The sequence below is a fragment of the Passer domesticus genome, chromosome 1, assembly GCF_036417665.1.
Source record: "Passer domesticus isolate bPasDom1 chromosome 1, bPasDom1.hap1, whole genome shotgun sequence".
NCBI classification, from domain to species: Eukaryota; Metazoa; Chordata; class Aves; order Passeriformes; family Passeridae; genus Passer; species Passer domesticus.
In genome coordinates, this window is record NC_087474.1 from 112,103,639 (window position 1) to 112,126,146 (window position 22,508).

The 22,508-nt window shown below is 36.1% G+C and overlaps 1 protein-coding gene across 7 annotated transcripts in view; it reads left to right on the plus strand.

Annotated features, from left to right (window-relative positions):
• The window catches only part of DLGAP1 (DLG associated protein 1), a 401,105-nt gene that overhangs the window by 80,306 nt on the left and 298,291 nt on the right, over window positions 1-22,508 (plus strand). For all 7 annotated transcript variants that reach the window (XM_064434359.1, XM_064434357.1, XM_064434367.1 and 4 more), the window contains one exon: window positions 194-335. The gene's annotated coding sequence lies outside the window, so the exon portion shown is untranslated. The remainder of the gene's footprint in view (window positions 1-193; window positions 336-22,508) is intronic.

Consider the following 22,508-nt stretch of genomic DNA (forward strand, 5'->3'; position numbering starts at 1 on the left):
TTGGTGGTGGACTCAACATTGTTAGGCTAACATTTGAACCTGATGATTTTAAATATCTTTTCTTATCTAAAAAATTATATTATTCTATATGTACTTGTTGTTCAAAATGAAATTTCATCAATCAAAACTCTTTTGTTCTCCTCAGCTAAATTTATATTTATGTTTGTTTGTTTGTGTTTTTTCTCCTTGGCAGCCTAAAGCATCACAAGGGCCATATTGTTCAGGATTTCAGAGAGCAATCGTTTATCTTTGTGGATACAAGTAAACGGACAATGGTGTCCCGACCATCTGCTCAAGCTGCTTGAGAACAGTCTTCTGTGCAAATGGCATGAAAGGTAATTTAACCTCAGAAGGTGCCCACAGAGCTCCAGTTCTGTTTACCATTGTGTCTTTGCCAATCTAAAAATAAATCATGCTGAAAAAAAATATCCTTTTTTCTTTCCCAATTTAAAGAACAGATCATCATCAGAGCTAATTTCAGCTAATTTCACCACAAGGGGTTGTTTTTCCTTTCTAGTATTTTTTTAAGTAGCAGATAGGTTTTCTGGGATAAATGGTATCTGTCTTACAATTGTGTTTGTTGCTGTAGGAGGCTGTTGTTTTTCAGAGCACAAAATAGGGGATAATCATGGAGTGGTACTCAGCGCTGAGTGATACACACTTTCAACATATCAACTCTAATTCTGCCATGACCCCTTGTTATTTTGTTTTACCAGCCTTTCTGTTTAATTGGGGAAGGCAGAACTGCTAGTAAGCAAGTTTTTATTTGCAGAGGGGTATCCTACCCTGAAAATGAAGAGTGCCTTTTCTGGATGCCCTCTTTCCAAGCCTCACTTGAAGAAGTTTCACTCTCTGGTCCCAGTGAAACTCTGAAAAGATTTCAAGTTTCACTGCCAGTAAAAAACTCATGTGTGTGTGTGTGTGTGTGTGTATATATATATATAAGCCAACTGAGGGAAAAGCAGTTACTTTCTCAAATTTGATACATATTTTAGGATAGAAAAGAAGGGCTTGACATTCATCTCACTGTCAAGGGTTTTGCAGTTCCTACTGCCTATGGTGGTTACTCTCAGAACTAGCAAAAGTAGCATCTGGGTGCTGCCCCACAGCTTGAAGCTCTGTATTATCTTCTGCTGTCTGCTGTGCTCATTTCTTCTCTTCAGTGCTACAAATAAAGCAGTTTCTGGCTCCTCCATGCTCTCTTTGTACTGCATTCCTCCTGCTTTGTGGGAGGTCAGACTGGTCCATGATGTGAGACTTCTTTCTGGCAAAGTCTGGAGGTCAGATCAGACCTTGTAGAGCGTGTTCTCTGGGCTGCTGTTGCTGCACAGTCATCTTGCATGCTGCTGTGGGAGGAGAAGTAGAAAATGCATTTTCCTGGCTGCTTTGTCAGATAACTTGTTCTGAGGGCACGTGGGAATGTCAGCAGCAAAAGAAGGTAGATAAAATCTGTATTCAAGAATCAAACTTGGATTAAGTGAAAAATGGCAATGGTGTGTTTGTGAGAAGAGAATTAGGTCTCATCTGGTTTTGTTGCTTTTTTAGCTACACTGGTTTAGCTAACTGACAAAATGTGGTTTCTTACTGTAAAAAATACATTCTGGACATAAAATGGACCAGATTCTTGATTTAATTGCTAAAGAGTATCCAGTCTTGATGGTGTCAAGCTTTTGCTCCAACTTAACAACATAAGCCTGATTCATACTTTTCTTGGACATTTTCACTTGGATTTATTTTTTTAAGCAGAAGAGGTGGAACATGACAGATTTGAAAATGTTTTATATAGCTTTCAACAAGAAGCAATTTATAGCAACTTGAAGTTACATAACTTATAACTCCACTTTTTTCATGGCATGATTTAGATAGATCTGGTACTTTCACAATAATTCAAAGGAATATGCAATCAGTCAATCCATCTTATCTATTTTAAGCATTTCCAAGGAACCATCACAGTAATTTCTACATTCTAAATCTGAATACAAGTGACAGTTTGCCATAAACAAGTGTTTTGCAAAATATCAGAAAGAAAAGATGGCTTTATTCATTTATGAAATTAAACCTTCCCTTATAAAGGGATCCCACAGTATTGTTCATGGTGCTCACTATGCCATTATTATTAATTTATGCTTTAGGTAAAAATTTACTTTAGGAAAATGTGTGTTTTTCGTAGGAAGATGATGGGATTCTTCTCCAGCAATAGCTAGCTTGTAGGTTGTAAGACCCCACAATTATCAGAAAGACAATGGAGCATTACCTTTCATTAATTGTATTGACCTAGATATAGAACAAATGAACACAACAAATTTTTTTGTAGAGCAATATCTAGGATAATCTAGGAATTCATTCAGATGGTTTCAGAAGACTTGTAGCCAGAGGTAGTTTGGATTCTCTCATAAAGTAGTTTTTTCAAACCATTTTGCAATATTGTTCAAATGAATTGTTGAACTTTTAATCAGTTGAATAATTCATGAACATTATTTTAAAGGAATTTGATCAAAGCATCATGTGAATACTTCCACAGTGTTGTACCTATAGTAGTATCAAAGCAATCCTTCAACCTCTGCTTCCACCTCTGTGTAGTTGGAGTGTTTGTGTTTTGCATCATTTGATCTGAAAAGAAGCCATAAGGTTGTGCAGGGCAGAATTAGGCATCTGTCTGGGATATAAAGCTTATCCTGCTGAGAAAAACAGACTAAGTTGAGAAAAACATTAGGAGAAGTACAAATCAAAAGCTAGAAACACACCCTCAAAAAAAAAAAAAAAAAAAAAAAAAAAAAAAAAAAAAAAACCAGAAAATAAACTCAACAATAAGAAAATTTTGAAAATTAAGAAAATGAAAAGCAGAAAGAACAGCCTGTGTCTCAGGAATATTTTTATATTTTTTGCTTTTGACAACATTATCATATTTACTTAAAATCTTAGAACTTTCATTTCTTCTTCATACTTCTTCCACATCTGCAGGGTAGATTTCAGTATTATTAGTGTACTTTTTCAATCCACATGGAAATTTTAATAGAAAAATAAGAGGGGCATTAATAAAAGTTATTGAATTTAGCTGGAGCTTTTTTATTCAAGGGCTGCCACTGTGTTTCAAAGATACAACAGATGAAAATCTCTGCTACTCTCAAAAGAAAGAATTCTAGAAGGCCTTTTTAGTTTTCCATGAAGTACGGAAACCCTGAATATTTGAGAACTCAGTTTATCTTCTGTTTCTCGAAAGGTATATGGTAGCTCTGTATGTTATTTTTGACATTTTACTGAGCAATATAGCATTGTTATATTCACAGAAAGAAAGCATTAGAGATTATGTAGGATTTGACTTCTACCTCTCATCTCTTCTACCTCACAGACCATGTTTGGCCTTCGTTTGTTGTTGCTTGTTAATTTCCTAGTTGAAGTGGTCAGGAATAAGGAAGGAGTAGAAAAATATGGTTAGTCTCTCATGTGGAACTTCTATCATTAACGTGTACATGATTGAAAGCCTGAGACAAAATGTGAAGAAGCTGCTTCCCAATATATGGTGATACCATTTCATGGTTCTCACCCATACCACAGAGCACTGACATTTCATTTAATGAGCTGTAATTGTCTGCTGTCATCTCTCATGATCTTGGGCTGTGGCTGGGTTTTAGTTTGTAATGAGGACACTTTAGTGTAAATGTATGTTAGTGTCTAAATACTTGCTAGGTGTCTAGATTCTTATATAATCAATGTACTACATGTTTCCATGGTAGTCAGGCCAAAAGAATGATTCAAATATCCATCTCCTACAGGTTCAAATCACTGGCACCTTTGTATGCCTCTAGGATCATTCAAAATGTGGCGGTGTACTTGAGACATCCCTGTGGAATAGATAAATATGCCACAGGAACTGTAGGAGACCTGCAGCCTCCTAATGGGCTTGCTGGAGCCAGGAAGGAATGTTCCAAGGTATTTCTGAGGCAAACAGAACTGGGCCTTAGCTATCTAAGTAACAGCAAACTTAAATATCTTTCTTGCATGTAGACAACAGATGCTGGGTGTGTTAATCTGAAACTGAACTCCATGATATGTAAGAGTGCCTTTATTGGATTTCCTGCAAACAGCCTCACTGATGTGAGAATCATGCAGAGAACTAATGAGATTGAGGAAAGTCATCCAGGTTTGGTCTGGTTTGCTGTGGTCCTTCATAGGAATCTGACATTACTATACTATACCACACCGAAGAGAACATTTTGAGAAAATTTGAAAAATTTCAAAATTTGGCTCCAAACTGTTGCCAGTGAAAATGTGCTGGCAAATTGAGATGAAGAGGCAGGAACTCAGCTTAATGACCATGAGTTGAAACAAGAGGTTTAGAATGGATAGAAGGAGGAGCATTTTCACTCTGAGGACAAGCAGGTGCTGCATTGGGCTGCTTAGAGATCCTGTGCTGGCTCTGTTCTCTGAAGTGTTCAAGACCCAGCTGGACAAAGCCCTGAGCACCCAAGCCTGGTCTCACAGCTGAGCCTGCTTGGAGCAGGAGCTTGAACTAGAAACTGCCTGATGTCCATTCCTGTCTGAATTTTCTTATGATCTCAAGATACATTATTTCAATAAGTGAAGCCAACAGCTTTTCTGTTCAATTAGACAAAGATAGGAAAACAGTTTCCCTTAACTGAAGGTACAAGGATAGTGATTTTCATTTTCTGGTATGAACAAGTGGCCCCAGAATTAACTGAACTAATCCTGTTGTGGTACAACAAAGGGTTGGGAATTAAAATGGTTCATGAAGTTTTTTTTTGTTACAACCAGCGTTAAAAAATTGTGAGGGCACAGAAAAAAAAACCAAAAGGCAAACCAGCAGAATTACTTAGGATAGTTTGTGGGATCTTTTTTTAATTGGTTTTGGCTTTTAATATTATGCCTTTTTTGGTGTGAAAAGGTGAGAGTATTTTTGTAAAATTGAACCCAACCTCCTTATAAGTGAAGCATTACAAACACACAGACAGCAGAGAAGGTCCCAGTTTGACTTCAAGTAGAAATCTAGCATGTTCTCAAAATAAGGAAAACACTGGAAAAAGAAATTTCAAGTCAGTCTAGAACATTTTTTATCTTCTTTCCTCATCTCAGTGGAGCAAAAATTTCACCATATATTTAAGGAAACATTTAAATAGGCTTTATTAATTCCCTAAATAAAACCATACTGTATTTTTTAGTCACAAGATACATATTGCAGATAACCTGGCACATATTGCTAGCTTTCTCTATGTAAAAAAATAATTACTTATTTTTGAGTTATGACATATTTTGAATTATGTCACATAGAATGAGAGCTGCATTACGTAAAAAGATACTGAATTACTTTTTGCCTTTGCCACTGTTATAAGCTGGTAAAAGTGAAAAGAAATGTAGGAAATCTCAATTCTTTGACTAGTGGGCAAAATAAAGGATGTTGCAAAAGTATGCAAAATGATAAATAAATAGAGAACCTGTCTAACAGTAATGTTTTGGATAAAAATGGTGGTTTCAAATAAAAAATCTTTTGAAAATAAATAAAATAGTAAAGCATATTTATCACAGTAATAAAAGCAACATTAGATTTTATCTATTTTGTATGAATTCAGAGAGCAGTGTTTAATCTGGCTGTGGAATGCAGGAACAGTGATCTTTGTTTTTTAGTGTAAGCCAGTTGCATACTCAAGTAGAAAGGTAGGTCTGCGTGTTTGAATTTTGGTTGGTCCTGTCTATAACCAGAGCTCCTGGAGCACTGAGCTGGTGACCTCCTTCTTAAAAAAGCCTGACATATGCCACAAGATTTGGTAGGATGCTGTAGCTTGTGTTGTTTCGACAGCTTCAACAGCCACAGACAATTTAGAGTGTGCTCATAATGCTACAGCTCTGTTCCTACAACTGAGAAAAAGCAAAATGCTAGTGGAGTGTAACCAGGACAGGCACTAAATAGCTACCAAAGGAACTTTGTTGCATCAAATAATAAAGGGTGTCTCCAAGAACCTAATTATTTTTTCAGTGATATGTTCAGGAAAATATGCATTAGTTAATGTCAGAATGAGCTTTTTAGAGTCACTAGCTATGTCCCAAAATTCTTTTCACACTTTTTCACATTGAGAACAGTCCTTTAACTGTTCTAACACTGTCTTATGCTAGTTTCTGAGAAGTGTACCACTGGAGTTCCTGAACAATTGATTATGTTATTGTCATTATTGTTGTTTTAGGATTTTTCCCTTTTGTAGTAAAGGATGTTGTGCAAAAACAGGATGTTGGTGATCACTAAAACTTTATAAGAATATGTATTTTATCTAACTGGTTTAATATCCAACTCCCATGCCCTCAAGCATGGTTTGGTTTTTTTTTCTTTTCTATCTATTATTTTCAACCTACCAGCTTGAAGTTTGTGAAGTTTGTTCTGATTGAACCTTGAGCTGATCAAATATGTTGTCAGTAGCATAAAGTCAGATAAATATACACGTCATTATAGTGGTTCTGGAGAATGCATGCATGAATAAAATGTTTCACACAGAAGTAGTTTAATAAAAAATTTAATTCTTTGCTGGTATTTTCATCTTGTCTAGAGAAGAGGGATTATCCATTTAACTATTTCTAATTTTTTTAAGCGTTTAGTAATACACAATCATTAGTTCCAGCTGGGGGCTCTGTTTATGTGAACATGTACATATATATATAAATATCTACAGAAATAAAATCTTGATTTCTGTTTGATTTGTTCCTCTACTATATCTTTTACCTGATACTGAATTTATTTTTTACTCTAATGCATTTTGATGTTTGCTTGAAATGTTCTGCAATAGAAACACTGCTACGTTTCTCAGATATTTGCAAACACATTATCTTTTAGTCCTATATGGCCCATCTTCACAGATGCAAAAATTGGTGTGCTTAAAGAGAAATGGGTAGTAGACTTCTGGAGTTTGGTTTTTGTGTGGTTTTTCTTTCACATATAGGCTAACACTTGTCAGCTACAACTATGCTGCCTAGAAAAGACACCATCCCAGCAAGAGTGGCATTTTAAGTGTATGTTTTGAATTCCTATTTAAAAGTGTTGGTGGCTGTAAATAATAATTTTATTTGTAGTTGGATCAAATTTATCAAGCAAAGAGTCTTAGATACAACATTTGGGTATGACTTGCTCTGCCTTGTTGAGATTACAGATGTGTTATATATATTTTTTTGTATATCTTGGAAAGTGTGGCATTTCACTATTAGAAATTGTATGGCAAAGCATATAAGCTTTATTTTAGTGCTGTAATAGTTAAATCAATATCAGAATTGTCTTTTGCATTGCTCTAAATTACAGCCAGTAGTTTCCAAAGGAGAGGGGTTACCTCTCATACATGATTAACTTTTGAAGTAAAAAGAATGTGGAGATTCTATAATTAAACCTTGGCGAATCTTGCAGCCTGAAAGGAGCATGGTGCTTTCACACTTCTTCAGAAATAAGACACATTCCTTTTACAGTGTTTACTTGCAGATTTGCAATGGAAATGGACACGATGTCTTCCGCTTCAAAACCTATTGATTTGACAGGTGTTAATTCTTGGGGGAATACCAGCATTTTAGTATTCTTTCAGTGTGCTTCTATTTCAGCACTTTAAATCGAGTCATTAAATATTTCTGATGGTTCTAAATTTTTAGAAGAAAAATAGTTCAGCGAAGTCAGTAAATCATTTTGTCATTAGGAGGGCCTTGAAGGATAGTAAGGTGATGAGATTTATTCTTGCTGCATGTGAAAAAATTACATTTGCAACATGATAGATCACCTCTGGAATTAAATATTCCTTTGAATCGGCCATCAGTGCATAAGACAATGAAATTACAAAAAGTAATATAATTATTGGAATGTTAAAATTATAGTAATTTATAGTTTTAATCTTTAAGCAACATTTAGACTACATCACTAAAAGAAAAAAGGGTAGAATGTGCATGGGAATGCATGAGTGAGAGGTACAAGGGATTTCAGGGCATTACAACAATAAATGAGTTAATATCAAACAATGTTGGTATTATTGAAAGTTACAATATTGTAATGGTCTTTAAGAAGGTTGAGTTGAATTATTTAGTGATTTTACTGTGCTGATGGCATATTATCTGTTTCATTAACTATATCCATTGCAAATGGGATATAGTTAATGAATTTATATATAGGAATTTATAGAGATGTTTTTCCTATGATGTGGATTATTTTTGAACTTGGAGAACTTCAGTCCAGGTGACTGCAGCGTGTGTCCTATTAAACACAGCAATGGTCGACAGACAGCTCTTTACTCCCTTATCTTCTATTCCTTGTTTCATTACAGAGCAAATATGCTATTGAATTGACTTCTCACAATAACTGTTGGAATTTAAATCTGTTTGAGGCTTCCATTCTACAGAGTCAGCTTGTTTGGGTGGTTTTTCCAGAGAAGCAGCTTGCAATTGCAGAAACACCACGTTTCTGGACCTTAGAACTTATTTTGGCATTTGCAACTAAGAGGCCAACATAAGTCACTATGTGGAACTTTAATTTTTATAGATTAATAGACTGCTGGCTCTGTGTTTCAAGTATTAATTCAATTTTATGAAAATAGTCACAATAAAGTTAAGATGAACTCTTACTGTTACTAACATCACAGGAAAAAGTGTTAGGTCATGTCTAAGGCAGAATTAGACAGTATATACATAAATTAAAGTTAATGATAAATAATAAAAATCTAATGTTCCTATTAGATTGTCTCTGTTAATGGTACTTCATAAGTATTCAAGGTTTATTTTACACAATTACTGTTCTTGCATTCAGCACAATTTTGTAGTTCTTAAAGTGAAGTCACCCCAGGTGCCTCATCACCTATATTAATGAAATATAATATACAGGAATTGAAAGGAGATTAACAGGTCTGTATTATGTTCAGTATTACTTAAGTAGACATTTTCTCCCCTCTTTAACTCATTTATTCCTAACAACCTCTCTTCTGAGACTGACCCCTGCTGGAGGCTTTATTTTTTTTAACAAATGCATCATCAGAGCTGCTTTAATTGTATAAACTTTCTTCCTAGGCAGCAAAATTAGTTTGAACCTTGATTGCACTTTGACGGTAAAGCTCAAACACTTGAGAAGCACTGAAGGTTTCTGGGAGAAAGGTGTGGCTAACCATATCAAAAACATTGAAGCAGAAAACCTTGGAGGCTGTAAGGCAAACTGGAATTTGGTCATTTGATTTCCACTAATCACACAGGAACTCCTGTGAACAGGTGGTCTCTGTTCTTTGAAATACACTGAGATTCACACTTCCACCCAATATGTGTCTCCCAAAGAATAATTATTTTCAAATTTTTGATTACAAAAGGCCAAGCCATTGGAACAGTCTGAGCAGTTCTATTCTTGGTTCAATAAGCCCCTAAATTTTGTTGATAAACTTTTATTTAGACTTTAAGTCTATCTCTGGTATTTACTTAATTAGATGCAGTATTTTTATGTGTTACACTACATTTATTTCAGAAAAGATGAGTCGAGGTTGTGAAAAATTTGCAGTCCACTTACAGTTGCAGTGTACATAGTTAAAAATTCTGATACCTTAATATAACCTACCAAAATCCTTAAAATTTGAAATGAGCTTAAAAAGTATTTGAACACTTTACAATTTAAAAACTAATTAATATTGGAGGATTGACCTGTATATGCAGGTAGCAAATAGCTAATAGCTGAAGTCCTGAGTTTCAATGAGCATGTCATCTTAAAAAGTTAGCATCTTGAATTTTTAACATAGTTATGAATAGGTAAACTACGGATAATGCTTGCAATTTATCCCTACTATTCAACACATAGGTCTTTTATCTGAAGGCTGAATTTGTCTGATGTTTTCTGATAATGATTACATTTCTACTGTTCTGTGGCACCATAAAGTGTGGCCAGTTTCTCTCTTAACTTTTTTTCTGGGCAAGCACTTGGTACTGAGCACAGCATTGACCATTTTGTAATTCCTGGGATTCTCTGCTTCTGGTTCACAGCATCTCAGTGTGGCTTTGCAGCAGTAAGGTGGGAAGGGAGTTTGGGGGAGGAAAGAGAACAGTTACTGAGAGTGCAGCAGAATTATGAAAATCACATGAAGAAATAGAGGCGTTCTTCATGCCATATATGAATATGTATTATAATCCTAATAAATAACTCCATCCTCTCTATAATGTATGATGATAGAAATTAATTTTTCATTTTTTTCTGATTACTAGATGTTTTACTCTTCAGAAGAAATATGAACAGCAAAAGTGGCTTTTTCTGTCTTTTCACATCAACAGATAGTATTTTGGCCATGAACTAATATTCTGTGGATGCCTTGAACTATGCAAAGCATAGTTTGCCTTGTTATTGGTGTCTGTGAGGGCGTTGTAAATGGTGTGTTATGAATTTGTGGGTAACTCATGAAAACATTATTTAAATACAAAATGTACAGTGTGCATTGCACATATATAATTTCCAAAGAAATATGAGGTGTATAAAATTCTTCATTTTAATAATTTAGACTAAACTTATTTTCTATTCCACTGGGTTCTGCAGTGGTATTGCTTATTATCTGATTACAGAAAAGCTGCTTTTACTGACTTACTAGCATGTGTTTAAATAAATTTTAAGTATAATGTGTTAAATATATACACTGTAAATTACTTCAATTAGTTGTGGTTAACACATAAAAAATAATACTTAAGAAACCACTGTGGTTATTTTCATTACTTCGGGATGTATTTGGATTTTTATGCTATATTGACATTGTGGAAAAGGAAAAGTCTTAACTAGACTAAAATAATATATAATGCCAGAAATTCTTTAATTATTGATTGATTTTTCTTCAGCCACCTTTATGTTCAAAGAATAAGTGTCAGAAACAAGCATTTTCTTTTCTACTGAAACTTGCATCTTTTTATCCAACCATGTAATTTGTGATGTGAATTTTTAGAAGTTTTTATAGTCTTAGCTGTAGCTGTGCAATTCCAAGCATGGGTAGAGGTAATTAAAAGAGAGAGGCAGTATTACTTTAAACAGGTGAAGATGATCAAACTCTGGACTTGTGGATTGAAATGTGGATATGAAATATGTTTCTTTTAGTTGCTATTGGCTGATAAAACTGAGCCTAAGTTCTCTGATCACATAACACTCTACTTGTCCTCAGATTGGCAGCTGTAAATCCTTTTAATGATATGAAATGAAACAAATATGGAAAAGGAATGTAGTTTTATTAAGTATTTGCAATAAAATTTTGCTGCTAGCCACTGAGAAGTTTGTTTAATCTGTGAAATTAGTTGTATAGTAAACGTCTATTCTTACTTTTACAATCTTAGATTGTTTTTCATGTTCTGCTGAAAGAATTCAGATGTTTTTTCTGTCATATTTATTAGCTTTGTTGTGTGTTTTTAACATGACATCACCTGAGATCTGTTGCATATTCCTCCAGGACAAAACCTTTTAAACTATTTCTGACTGTTGCATCTTAGTTAATATCTGGGTTAGCCGCAAGTGAAGCCTCTTTATTTTTTGTACCAAAATTTGCAGATTTGTTTTGACGTTGACTCCCATTTCAGTGGTTTTACTCAACCAGTCAGTGCTGATCATTTTTGAAGCAGCCTGGCAGTCCCTAGAAAGTTTCCATTGCTACCCCCTTCACTACCTGGAGCTTATTTATGAGCAAGTAATGCAGCAGAAAAGCAGTGAGCATAAATAACATGATACAGAGAACATAGTTAGAATTAGGATCTAGAGTGCCTGTACTGCCTCTGTATTTTTGGGTGTCATCTTAAGATTTACTCCTGCATGCCACTAGAATTCCCTCTCAGGAGTCTGAAGCTGAATTTTGGAATTAATATTGATTTACTGGGGTGCCTCACATCTTTCTTAATAATGTGTATGCTGGTAACTCCTCCTCAGTACATTAGAGTGCTCCATTGCTGCTCTGTCAAACCACACAGTTGTACAAAACTGAATTGCATTTGAGCATCTGCTGTGGTCAACCTCAGAATATTTCTGCACAATTTCCTAGCTTTCAACATATTTTAATGTGATATTCACTAGAAATTAGCAATGCTAAACAATTAATCTCACAGAAGAAAAAGCGCCCTAAGAAAGAGAAAGTATAAAATGCCCAGATTGATCATGACAGCAAAAATCAATCCTACTGAATTATTATGGGAAGTCCTTGTTTATCATGTCTAAAAAAGATAGAGTCTTTTTCCAAGCTCCTGTGAATATCATACACTGAGACTGTTCATTACAGTAAAAAGTGATAGGTCTGAGTGACAACTGATTTCCTTTTGTACTTTCAGGAATAACAGCATGGAAAATAGCCATATGAAATGGGAAATATGGGCAATGTGTCATTAAAGAGAAGACAACTGCTGTGTTGAAGTAATTGTCAGCATTAGCCAGAAACAGTTTCATATTTCTGGTATAACTGGGTCTGTCACAGAGCAGTTTAAAGCCCTAAATCATAAGTATTTTTTGAGTTACATGGTCCTACCAAACTTCCTGTGAAGCTGGAAATTTCTAAAAATCTTTTGTCTCAATTTAACACATTGTAAAATTTTCCCATGTAGGCTGTAAGGGAACTTGGACAATTATAAAGTCTGGAGCACCAAAACCAACCTCCCTCCCTCCCTCCCTCCCTCCCTCCCTCCCTCCCTCCCTCCCTCCCTCCCTCCCTCCCTCCCTCCCTCCCTCCCTCCCTCCCTCCCTCCCTCCCTCCCTCCCTCCCTCCCTCCCTCCCTTCCTTAGCAAATCTGTGTTTATCAAAGGTGCGCAACACTTGCCTTAATTTTTATGCAAAACTGGATCCTTCTCTGCTATTGAAACCTTCATGTTGATCATGGACATCTTTCTGATATTTTTCTGAAGAGACTGTGAGGCTCTGTGGAGATTAGCATCTCCCAGAGCAGCCTTTCCTTAACCATTAAAGACTTGCATGGACAGCACAATGACAAATATGAATCAGTTTAGTTATTTTGTGGCTGATTTAGCAAAAGTCAGCCAAATCCCATGTGACACCTTAGAGGGCCATAAGGTCTGCTCTGCACTCTGCCTGTGGATACATTATCTTTTGTCACAACATACAGGTAACCAAGGGTTGTGCTCCATCCCCAGGAACACAGTGGGGAGGGGCTGTTTCATTGCCCCTGCTTATACTTATTTTTTTTCCCCTGGCCAAATTTATTATCCATAATTATTGGATAATTTAATTCAAGGCAGTTTTACTGCTAGAGCATCACAGAGTGGCCTCAGTGGTACCCAGGAGACACTGTCTGCTGAGTGAGGAAGGAATTGAACAATGGTTTCCCCGTTAATGGACTAGAACAACCTAGGCCACTCAAACTTCCTGAGCAAACATCTCCTGAGTATTAACAGTTCCTATTTATCTCCTAATGGATAAATTAAGTTATGCAGAAACATGAATATCACAGAATCCCACAGCACCCTGTGGTACAGACATCTTCTCTTGCAATGTGTCATTTGCATACTTCATCCTATTGCTTTTAACCAGGTCTTATGGGAAGAGAAAATAAAAATATGGGATGCCTTTTTTCAGCATACTTTATATACACACACACACACACACAAAAAAAAAATTAGCAGGTGTTCACAAAAGAAAATAAAATAACTTTGACAGATTTTCCACCTCTGAATTCTCTGGCCTTAGTAAAAGAAATCTGACTACATGGTAGATATTTTCGAAGTGCTGAGTGTGATATTAACATGAGCATCATCAATAGCTGATGTTCTGGCTACATGTCATTCATACTTGGCTGTAAGTATCATAAAAATCTGATACTTAGTCATTCTGAGTCTAATGCACTGATTTTTTTTCATTCATAAACATAATTCTGAAACAAAATTCTACTATAAAGCTATCAGCTTTATTAGGGCACAGAAGTTTTCATTCAACATGATGATAAAGCTGCATAGTAGCTTTGGAGAATGTGTTTGTTTACTTTTCCTACATTTAATACCTTGGTAAATGATACCAAGCATAGCTAAGAGTGCATATAAAATAAAAGTTATCTATATCTTTTCTTGCAGATGCCTTTTCCATTTCCTTCCAGTCTGTTACTTAGATGTCCTGGTTTTGGTGCAACAGAGTCCATTTTGTTCTTTGTAGCTGGTACAGTGCTGTGGTTTTGGATTTAGTATGAGAATAATGTTAATAACACACTGTTTTTAAGTAGTGCTGACATGTAGTCAAGGGCTTTTGAGTATCTCATATTCTGCTAGTGTGGAGTTGCACAATAACCTGGCAGGGAGAAAAGCCAGGACAGCTGACCCAACCTGCAAAAGGGGTATTCCATCTTATAGAATGTTGTGCCCAGTATAAAAACTGGGGGGAGTTGGCCAGCAGCCACTCACTGTGGTTCAGGGATGTGATTAACACTAGTCAGTGGGTGTTGAACAATTGTATCATGCATCACATATTTCCCTTGGGTTCAGTTACTCTCTCTCCCTCTTCTTATCATTACAATTCTTATTATTGCTGTTTCTGGTATTAGTATAATATGATATTAATATAATCATATCATTATTTGTAAATTATTATTCATATTGATGTTATTATTAATATTATATTTTATTATTTTTTTCTTATCTAACCCCTGAGGTTTAGATTTTGTTTTCAACTCTCCTTCCCACCTGGGGGTGTGATATAGAGCAGTGAACAAGTGGCTGTGTGGTACTTACTGGCCAGCCAGAGTGAAACCACAACGCTTATCTTCCTTTCTTTTCTTCATCCCTTCCTTTCTTCATCCCACCAGGAGCAGGTAACACTACAGGTTCCACAGAGCAACTCCTGTGAGCTGGAAGGGCTCGCTCTTCTGCTTCAGCTGAGTGTGCCCCTGAACACTTATGCTTCCAACTTTAAGAAAGCTCACTTTTATGATTGACTGTACAGCATTATATAATCTGCATTAGATAGGTTTTAGTCTTCTCACTGCTGCTGTGTGCAGCAGTGTGCATTATTCTCACCCCAGAAGAGCACTCCTGTCTTCATTTTCTTTGCCAGTCTTTCCAGCTTGGTGGTTGCAATTTTGATTACAGTTTATGCCTCATTTAACCTGACTGTCCTGAATATCATCCAGTGAGCAATAGCTTATTTTTTAGGATTTTTTGGGATATTTTCTTCCTTGATAACTGTGTCACTCTTTGCTAGATAAAATTTTCTCTTAGTTTTAGATTCAGTCTTTGACTTACATCTCTGTAAGATCTGGAAACCTGTAAGGAGGAAATGTAGCTCCTTTCCTTCCTAAGTCTGTGGTACTCCATGCCACTATAGTAGAGGATCTTTCATTTTAAGTATAAAACTTTGCCTGGTTTTTGTCTACAAACTTTTAACTAAAGGAGTTAGGAGAGGAGGTGTAGGGAGGAGGTGTGACTGTGGGTGTTGGGGGAAGGAAGGAAAAGGATTTGAAGGAAGTCATGGATAATATGTGCTGAGGGTGTTTTAGCAGCATGCAAGTATTTCTAGAAATACATTATCCCTGCCAGCATTTGTTGGTGATCTGAAGGTAAGAATAGCTGCAGGTGGCCTCAGCTGGGAAGGATCCGTGCATGAACTTGGTCTTCAGAGCTAGGTGATGTTCTTCAAGCAGTGTGTAGCATATGAGCCAAGGAGGGATTTTTGCAGCTCATGTCAAAGGAAATCTGTTTTATGTCTCTGTTTTATGAGAAGCATTAGTTTGTAATAATATTAATCATCATTTTGGCAACTGCTTGGGGGTAATTCTATCAGCTTGCTTGTTTTGGAAAGACCAGCTCAGCAAAGTAATAAATAAAATGGACAGTGTTGTGGTATAGGCTAGCAGAATAATAGGAAGATGTCTCTGTGAATTCCTTTCATATTGACAGTGCCTCATTTCCAATCCTGTGCAAATAATGAGAAAAAATTAGTGATGGCAGACATTTTTCATAATGGAAAGGAGCTTGTAAATGTATTAGAGAACCACAGGCACTTTTATTCCTGCAATGACAAGGCTCCTACTTTGTTACCCAGTCACACCCTGCTGTTAATCTTCTTTTTCAAAGACACCTTTACTTTTATGGGGTTTTGAAAACACGGGGAATTTCTTTGCCATGCCAAGGTGGTTACAGTGAAGACAGCATAGTGGCTCTTAACTGCTAAACAAAAAAATTAAATTTGGATGAAGAGCATGAACTTAGAGTAATCTAATTGAATATTCTTTCATTCTCTATGATAGCAAGATAATTTTTAACATTTTCTTAAGGGAAATAATTTACTGTTTTAAAAATGTTGCAAACTGTCTTCTTATTTGAAGTAGGTTTTAAACTGTTCTGATGTAGAAGTAGTGCCACTGCTGTAGTTTAGTGATGTTCTACGTCCCTTTAAACTGCACAAGTTTCCTTAAGACTGTCAGAGACTGTTTATTTGTGTTGTACATGCATGCAGGTAATGTTCTGCCTGATGGGGAGTGCAAGTGAGTTAATCTATCTTCAGTGTTTTTTCTATGGAGAATTCCATAAACAACACCAAACCAAAGAAACTCTGTATTGACTGAAACACAGGCTGGTAGCTGGACTGCCCATCAGTAGAGCTTAACACCATGTCCTAAATAGAGACTAATGTGAGCAAATTAATTAAGCAAGAGGCCACCTTATCATTAGTTTGTAACTAGAATTTGCTCCTTACAGACATATCCCAGCAAGAACTTAGGTTTCCAAGTTTTTACAGATAAAAAGGAAGCTACGTAAAATGCGAAGAATACCAGCAAACCCAAATGCATTACTTGATCTATGTTTGTGTTCCACATGTGAATAAAATAGTTGAATAGTACTAGGATAAAATTTACCCTGTCTCCTCATGCAATGATGTTAACCATATTCCCTCTAAAATGAAATATGCTCCATAGTGTGTTTCACTAGAATAAGATTTAGTATCCTTATTTTGGTTTTATAATGCATATTTCTTAAATGTCTTTGTAATTTAATACATGTTGTCATTTAAGAAGAGAGAAGCCTGTGCAATTCATTGAAGTTATATATACAGCAAAGCTAATGAAAGCAAAAACCAAACAAATAATGTGGACAACAAAACTCAAATATCTAGCTGTACACCTCTCTGCTCACTACCCAGACATTAAGTCCTTGTATGCAAGCATTCATCCACAGAGTCACAGATCACAGAGAGGTGATCTGGAAGGGATGTGCATGGCTTCACGCTTGCCCGTGTACTCAGCAGTGCAGCAGAGCTCACGAGGCTGGAGCCTGTTCTGCCGCAGCTGTCAGCAGCAAATTTCTGGTGCACAAAGGAATTGTGGCTTGTTTTCTGAGAGGTGAAGCAATGCTGTTGTCCCTTGGTAATACAGACTATGTCCCTGGAATACAGTCTGATGTGGAGCAGTCAGCAGGGAAATACAAGGGATAAGGGTTGGCCATATGGACATCAGAACTGACAAGAACAGTTCTAGTGGGACCAGGATGATGGACACTTGAGAAAAGTGTGAGTTGTATTGATAACACAACTTACCCATGTTACATTAACACAGACTTATTTAGATGACCCATTTTTAAATCAAGAGTCTCACATGTTATGCAATCATGCTATTAGATTTCAAGAACCTGTTGGAAAGGTTCCCAATTCTGCCTTTTTCTCTCTGGATTGCCAATGCCTTGACAAATCCAAGCAATGTTGTATGTTTTTAGCATGGCCTGCCAGAAAAGCAAACCCAGGACAGAAGAAAGTTTATTTCATCTTGCTTATAGGATATGACAGCACACTGAGGCATGGACTTAACATTCACTGAGCTTGAAAAAGAGGATAGGCTTGGTCATGGTTCCCCTTTTGTTAGCAGGCTCTCATAGGGTGGGTAATTAGTATGATTGCCTGTCTCTTTTTAAATTCCGTGTAAATACCCTTCTCTTCAGCTAAACAACTTTATTCAATACTTTCTTTCCCTTGGAGACTATACTTGGAGTTCAGAGAAGAGGAAAGATCAAAGGATCTTCAGTGTGCAAAGCCAATGTGATAGAAGGGAACTAACTAGATAAGACAAGCCTAGATGGTGCTAACAGGCAATTGAGGTCCTGTGCTGTAGAGGATGACTGAGGAAGTACTTAGAAAAACAGAAAAATAGGACTGAATCTGTGCTGGTTTATACATACTGAGGCATTAACTAGAGATTACAAGATGAGATAAATCCTTAAAGGTTTGCATGACATGGTTGCACAAATGTGAGCTGAGACTGGGCTGTCAGATTGGCTGGTTCCTAGAGAGACTGGTCTTCTCCTTTAGTAATTGTATTTTCATTTCATGATAGCTTGAAGGAAGGGCCTGGATGACTACACCTATGTGCTTTATATGCTGAGACATTTTTTAACATTCTGAAAGGAATTCAAGCATGAAGTGGTTGGGATCTGGTTGATTTTAGGGGTTTTTTAAGTCTTAAAAATATATGTGTAAGTATAAGAAACAAGTGAATGAAGATAATGTAGAGAATAAAAGTGTTCTTATTTTAACTAAAGATGATGTTTAAACAATTTTTTTTGTTACAGTCTTTGAATATGAAGTGAGCATAGACAAATACAAATGACTGTACAACAACATAGATGATACATTGTGACTTAGAGGAGGGAAAAAGCTTTCAGTTTTACATATTTTTGTTGTGTTTATAAATATGTATGCATAGAATTAGAACGCCAGAACTTTTAAATTAAGTGTTCTTAAGGTCTCCTGTATAGCAGGGTTGTTAAGAAGTACAAAGTTTAAGAACAATGGCAAAATTTGAAGAGTTTCATAAGAATACAGTTATATAAAGCTATATATAGGCCGAAATTTAAATCTAAGCAGCATGAAATATGTACAATTTAGCTGAATATTAGTGCTCAGATGGTCACTTAATTATTTGTACAGAGACACCCTGGCTCTAAATATCCTGTCTATAAATGCAACCTGTTTGAAAGGGATCATTGAAGGACTCTTGTAATTATTTTAAAATGTGGTGTACAAGGGTTAATATTTATCTTATTGATGTTTCTCATTCATAAATTTCCTTCTGAAGGACAAAGTTTTTCTGTACAGATTCAGATTTTTAAGTTAGCAGAAGGTAAATGTTATAGGGTCCCTTTCTTTCCTCCTTCATCAGGAAACTGAAACAAGTAGCACACATATTTCCCATCACACTCTTTGATTAGTTTCACCCCAAAAGGAAACTTGTGCTCCACAGCATAAGGACTTTCTGTAGAAGCATTTAGAAAGCCCTTAAGTTTCAGATAGTAGGTAAGTCAGTAACATTCCTGGTGACCATGAAGATGAAGTCTTTTGAAATGGGTTACATAATTTGCTGCAAGTGCAGAGATGGCTTGGCATACATGTTTAATGGTTTCACCTGTGGTGATGCTTGAGGGCAACCTTCAAGCATTAATGCTGAACTCTAATTAGTGTAGACAACATCACAGCACTGGATTTCAAGGGAATGCAAGATAACCTGCAGACAAATTACCAGTGAAGTAACATGACGAGTTCTGACAGTATGTTCAAATCATTTACACAGAAAAAATAATCCATCAACCCCAACATTTTCTAATATATTGACTATCAAAACATTTTGTGCCCAGTAGGTATCTAGACTTCTGGATAAGTATAGAAGTGGCACTGTAGCTGGAGGGTTTATGGTAATTCTATAAGCAGCAAAGTGTCTCTGCAAAGGAGAGATAAACAGCTAGTAATCCTCATAATTCCCCACTGATAGCCTATCCATCTCTGCTATAAATTAGAAAGCCCAGAGATTAGGAAGGCTAGGCAGGGTGTAGCTCACAGCATTAATCACAGTATTAGGACAGCAGTGTGCTTGATTTCTGTGTTCAAAGCACTGGTATTTCTCTGTAGGTTAAAATGACATAACATAGCTTGGAATACATACTGTTCAAGCTACCTACTCAATGCAGAGATGGTTTTCCAGAAGGCATTGTTAAATACTTCTTAAAACTAAGGTATTGTCTGCAGACTGGGGAGCAGTGCACTACTTTTCACCATGAGGGCTGTAGCTGAGATTTTGTATAATCTCTTAAAATTTCCAAATTCAGATTTATTTTTTTAATATGTGTTCAGCATTCTTCAGATGGATTAGGGTCAGTTTGTCCTTATACCTCTTGGATCTAAGAGGATACTGTGCAAATGCTTCTGATGTTTTGGAATCTGCATGTGGCCAGACAGGCAGAACAGGGAATGTCATTGTGTGTGTACAAATTCCTATTTAAACATTAAATATGAATGGGCACGTTTAGAAATTAGATGTTAGATATTAGTTCTCACAAGCACATGGCTGAACTAAATTGAATTAATATGAAATTTTCTTGATAACATTTATTGAGCTGGTAGTCAGATGGAGCATGAAGAAGTGGCTTGGCATAATAGTGCAGCATTTATTCCAAATCCTATACAACTTCTGGTTTAAAGTACCAAAAATGGGTATTTTTGTTGTCCACTTTTTATTAGATGATACATCAGGTGATATATTTTATGTATTCGGATCTCCACTCCCTCATCTCCACTCCCTTTTTGACTGCATTGACAACAATTGTACTCTCAAAATGTAATTGATGGATTTATTATTGTCATTTCAGTTTTTTGGAATGCCTAGCTCAATAAACTGTTGCTTGAGGGACCATTTTGAGAAACAGTAAGTCTTTTCCAAAACTGAAAATGCATCAAGAAATGTTTTATCCTTACATGCACAGTAGCAGTGTACAGGACTTTGGGGACAGTGAAAGTGTTTCCATCCTGTTTGATTTTCTTGCTTTGGAGTGATGATAGGGTTTTCTGGTTTCGCAGTCATGAGAAAGGATAAATGGAAATCTCTAGAGAAAGGAACTTCCTAACAACAATATGGAAAATGTCTGGTCAGCAAAGGGAGAAATACACTAATAGATGTTCATAGGGAAAAAAAAATCTCTCTGAAATGGATAGAATTTTTGGAAAAAGGAAGATTTTGCTTCAAGCATTAGAGATATTGTGAAAGAATATAAATTGACATAAGACTGATAAAATCTAATAGGCCGCAGGAACAGATGTTGGCAAAAGAAGTATCATTTTGTCATCAGCACACAGTAATTTAGACTCAACAGATTCCATCCCAAAGTTGAAATTCATGTAATTGTAAATAAATATCTGCAAGATGACAGCATAGCAGAAGACAGTCTCAGAGACGTGTTCTTTAAAAAAACCTCAAACCAAACAGTTAGAGGAAATATACCCCACAGGGTAAATATAAAGTTCATAACAGAGTACTGTGGAAGATAAAGCAAAACATTGGCCTACAAAAAGCAAGATCTTCCAGCAAAAGGTAAGACATGTATGTAAGACATCAGTGGAAAGAAGTTTTGCAAGACAGATCAAAAAGGAAATGTTAGCACTGTATGACAGCAAAGGAATGCATCTTCAACAGCGTACAGAATGTCTTTATTCCTTTATGAAGCTAATTTCTGAAATATATTCACAGAACTTTGAATGTCAACATTTTAATGATAGCAGACTGATCTACCCTTCCCCCCACAGAGATGTTTCAGAAGAGAAATGGAGCTTTTCAAACAGCTTGTTTAATAATGTTAATGGAATCTTCTACAGCGTATCAGCCACCATGGTTTGTGTGTGTGGAATACAACCAGCAGAGTTTCTGGTGGGGAGGTGAATGGGGCTCTTGCATTTGTAGCCATTGTTCACCCTGAACAAAGAGGGCCACTCTAACTGAACATCAAAGAAACTCAACCAATGGTTGATGGTGAGACCTTGAGCTGTTTGAAAAACTGGCAGAAGCTGTTTTGTAACAATCAAAATTCTGTAAATACTTTTGGAAAGGGGTGTGCTTCAATTTTAATTATTTTCTAGCTTGCCTAGGAGAAAATTGTTTTCCTGATGGTAGAGTAAGTGGAAGAGAAATCACCATACTCTTTACTTCTTCAGGGAAACTTAACAAGTGTGGTAATACACTGGAGAGCTGTTAAGATCTCTTTATTCCTTCCAAAGTGTTTTCAGAAAAAACAAAATAAACCCAAGCACATAGCATGACTAGTGTCAATTTCAATGAGGATAAGTGAGCATGATATTTAGACCATGGATCTGAGGCATAGGAATTATATTCCAGTTGTATTTTTGTGTCTGTAATAGTGGAGTGTGTGTGTAAATTATTTTCAGTTCCATTACATTCCAAACTGATTAGCATTGCACAGTCAAAGCAATGATGCCACTGGTTACCTGATGTCCTCACTTCTGACCATTTTGTCAAATTAAATCAAAAGTCTTGTTCAGGCTACAGACAACCTATGAAAGGTTTGAATGATTCTATTTGCTCTAATTTGTTATCACATAGGAAGTATTAAATTATAAAGAAGGTAGGAATTTTGGGGAGACTATTTGTTGGTTTTAATCATTAAACAGTTCTTTAGCTTTCCCTGTTAATTCTACATTTTCCCAAGCTCATCATAAAATAAAGGGTACTATTTCCTGCTCTTTATCTGTGCAGTTACATTTCATTGACTAGACAGAACAGAGTGTCCCGAA